Below are 4,571 nucleotides of genomic sequence, written 5' to 3'. Positions count from 1 at the left end.
GCCCTGCGTATTCATGTGGTGGGGGAGGGAAGAGGAGAGGAACATCAGTCGAGCACATCAGCACCTGAGAGAAGGTTCACCACAAACCAGAAACTCTGCCTGACCAGGAACTGGACTAAGGCTGCCTGAGCTGGTCAGGGGCTGGGGATTGATCCTGTGGTGACTGACTCACCCCTGGACACCCCAAGGTATTTACAAATTCCCCCAGTCCTTCTGGTCCACAAGACACAAGTCAGATTGTGGTGGTGTGATAGGACACTCCACACTTCATCTTTGCTGAATCTACAAGTCAAGAGTGTGATGGGACCCCTTCCACTTGCCCAGGTGCGGTTAGTACATACACTCCACATCCATCACACCGCCTATCCCCCTATCTACAAGTCAAGAGTGTGATGGGACCCCCTCCACTTGTCCAGGAGGGGTTAGTCCATACATTACACATCCATCACACCTCCGATCCCCCTATCTACAAGTCAAGAGTGTGATGGGACCCTCTCCACTTGCCCAGGTGGGGTTAGTCCATACATTCCACATCCATCACACTGCCTATCCCCCTATCTACAATTCAAGAGTGTGATGGGACCCTCTCCACTTGCCCAGGTGGGGTTAGTCCATACACTCCACATCCATCACACCACCTATCCCCCTATCTACAAGTCAAGAGTGTGATGGGACCCCCCTCCACTTGTCCAGGTGGGGATTGCCCATACACTCCACATCCATCACCGCCTATCCCCCAATCTACAAGTCAAGAGTGTGATGGGACCCTCTCCACTTGCCCAGGTGGGGATTGTCCATACACTCCACATCCATCACACCGCCTATCCCCCAATCTACAAGTCAAGAGTGTGATGGGACCCTCTCCACTTGCCCAGGTGGGGATTGTCCATACATTACACATCCATCACACCGCCTATCCCCCTATCTACAAATCAAGAGTGTGATGGGACCCCCTCCACTTGCCCAGGTGGGGTTAGTCCATACATTCCACATCCATCACACCGCCTATCCCCCAATCTACAAGTCAAGAGTGTGATGGGACCCTCTCCACGTGCCCAGGTGGGGTTTGTCCATACACTCCACAGCCATCACACCGCCTATCCCCCTATCTACAAGTCAAGAGTGTGATGGGACCCCCTCCACTTGCCCAGGTGGGGTTAGTCCATACATTCCACATCCATCACACCGCCTATCCCCCTATCTACAAGTCAAGAGTGTGATGGGACCCCCTCCACTTGCCCAGGTGGGGTTAGTCCATACATTCCACATCCATCACACCGCCTATCCCCCTATCTACAAGTCAAGAGTGTGATGGGACCCTTTCCACTTGTCCAGGTGGGGATTGTCCATACACTCCACATCCATCACACCGCCTATCCCCCTATCTACAAGTCAAGAGTGTGATGGGACCCTCTCCACTTGCCCAGGTGGGGTTTGTCCATACACTCCACATCCATCACACCTCCGATCCCCCTATCTACAAGTCAAGAGTGTGATGGGACCCTCTCCACTTGCCCAGGTGGGGTTAGTCCATACATTCCACATCCATCACACTGCCTATCCCCCTATCTACAATTCAAGAGTGTGATGGGACCCTCTCCACTTGCCCAGGTGGGGTTAGTCCATACACTCCACATCCATCACACCACCTATCCCCCTATCTACAAGTCAAGAGTGTGATGGGACCCCCCTCCACTTGTCCAGGTGGGGATTGCCCATACACTCCACATCCATCACACCGCCTATCCCCCAATCTACAAGTCAAGAGTGTGATGGGACCCTCTCCACTTGCCCAGGTGGGGATTGTCCATACACTCCACATCCATCACACCGCCTATCCCCCAATCTACAAGTCAAGAGTGTGATGGAACCCCCTCCACTTGCCTGGGTGGAGTTAGTCCATACACTCCACATCCATCACACCGCCTATCCCCCTATCTACAAGTCAAGAGTGTGATGGGACCCTCTCCACTTGCCTAGGTGGGGATTGTCCATACACTCCACATCCATCACACCGCCTATCCCCCAATCTACAAGTCAAGAGAGTGATGGGACCCTCTCCATTTGTCCAGGTGCGGTTAGTACATACACTCCACATCCATCACACCGCCTATCCCCCTATCTACAAGTCAAGAGTGTGATGGGACCCCCTGCACTTGCCCAGGTGGGGTTAGTCCATACATTCCACATCCATCACACCGCCTATCCCCTTATCTACAAGTCAAGAGTGTGATGGAACCCCCTCCACTTGCCCAGGTGGGGATTGTCCATACACTCCACATCCATCACACCGCCTATCCCCCTATCTACAAGTCAAGAGTGTGATGGGACCCCCTCCACTTGCCCAGGTGGAGTTAGTCCATACATTCCACATCCATCACACTGCCTATCCCCCTATCTACAAGTCAAGAGTGTGATGGGACCCCCTCCACTTGTCCAGGTGGGGTTTGTCCATACATTCCACATCCATCACACCGCCTATCCCCCTATCTACGTCAAGAGTGTGATGGGACCCTTTCCACTTGTCCAGGTGGAGATTGTCCATACACTCCACATCCATCACACCGCCTATCCCCCTATCTACAAGTCAAGAGTGTGATGGGACCCTCTCCACTTGTCCAGGTGGGGATTGTCCATTCACTCCACATCCATCACAACGCCTATCCTCCTGTCTACAAGTCAAGAGTGTGATGGGACCCTCTCCACTTGCCCAGGTGGGGTTAGTCCATACATTCCACATCCATCACACTGCCTATCCCCCTATCTACAATTCAAGAGTGTGATGGGACCCTCTCCACTTGCCCAGGTGGGGTTAGTCCATACACTCCACATCCATCACACCACCTATCCACCTATCTACAAGTCAAGAGTGTGATGGGACCCTCTCCACTTGCCCAGGTGGGGATTGTCCATACACTCCACATCCATCACAACGCCTATCCCCCAATCTACAAGTCAAGAGTGTGATGGAACCCCCTCCACTTGCCTGGGTGGAGTTAGTCCATACACTCCACATCCATCACACCGCCTATCCCTCTATCTACAAGTCAAGAGTGTGATGGGACCCTCTCCACTTGTCCAGGTGCGGTTAGTACATACACTCCACATCCATCACACCGCCTATCCCCCTATCTACAAGTCAAGAGTGTGATGGGACCCCCTCCACTTGCCCAGGTGGAGTTAGTCCATACACTCCACATCCATCACACCGCCTATCCCCCAATCTACAAGTCAAGAGAGTGATGGGACCCTTTCCACTTGTCCAGGTGGAGATTGTCCATACACTCCACATCCATCACACCGCCTATCCCCCAATCTACAAGTCAAGAGTGTGATGGGACCCTCTCCACTTGCCTGGGTGGAGTTAGTCCATACACTCCACATCCATCACACCGCCTATCCCCCTATCTACAAGTCAAGAGTGTTAGGGGACCCTCTCCACTTGTCCAGGTGGGGTTAGTCCATACACTCCAAATCCATCACACCGCCTATCACCCAATCTACAAGTCAAGAGTGTGATGGGACCCTCTCCACTTGCCCAGATGGGGATTGTCCATACACTCCACATCCATCACACCGCCGATCCCCCTATCTACAAGTCAAGAGTGTGATGGGACCCTCTCCACTTGCCCAGGTGGGGATTGTCCATACACTCCACATCCATCACACCGCCTATACCCCAATCTACAAGTCAAGAGTGTGATGGGACCCTCTCCACTTGCCCAGGTGGGGTTAGTCCATACATTCCACATCCATCACACTGCCTATCCCCCTATCTACAAGTCAAGAGTGTGATGGGACCCCCTCCACTTGCCCAGGTGGAGTTAGTCCATACACTCCACATCCATCACACCGTCTGTCCCCCTATCTACAAGTCAAGAGTGTGATGGGATCCTCTCCACTTGCCCAGGTGGGGATTGTCCATACCCTCCACATCCATCACACCGCCTATCCCCCTATCTACAAGTCAAGAGTGTGATGGGACCCTCTCCACTTGCCCAGGTGGGGATTGTCCATACACTCCACATCCATCACACCGGCCTATTCCCCTATCTACAATTCAAGATTGTGATGGGACCCTCTCCACTTGCCCAGGTGGGGTTAGTCCATACACTCCACATCCATCACACCGCCTATCCCCCTATCTACAATTCAAGAGTGTGATGGGACCCTCTCCAGTTGCCTAGGTGGGGATTGTCCATACACTCCACATCCATCACACCGCCTATCCCCTATCTACGTCAAGAGTGTGATGGGACCCTCTCCAGTTGCCTAGGTGAGGATTGTCCATACACTCCACATCCATCACACCGCCTATCCCCCTATCTACAAATCAAGAGTGTGATGGGACCCTCTCCACTTGCCCAGGTGGGGATTGTCCATACATTCTACATCCATCACACCGCCTATCCCCCTATCTACAAATCAAGAGTGTGATGGGACACTCTCCAGTTGCCTAGGTGGGGATTGTCCATACACTCCACATCCATCACACCGCCAATCCCCCTATCTACAATTCAAGATTGTGATGGGACCCTCTCCACTTGCCCAGGTGGGGTTAGTCCATACAC

This window comes from Hypanus sabinus, unplaced genomic scaffold (assembly GCF_030144855.1).
Source record: "Hypanus sabinus isolate sHypSab1 unplaced genomic scaffold, sHypSab1.hap1 scaffold_877, whole genome shotgun sequence".
NCBI classification, from domain to species: Eukaryota; Metazoa; Chordata; class Chondrichthyes; order Myliobatiformes; family Dasyatidae; genus Hypanus; species Hypanus sabinus.
The sequence above is the reverse complement of the archived record's forward strand: the minus strand, read 5'-3'. Positions refer to the sequence as shown.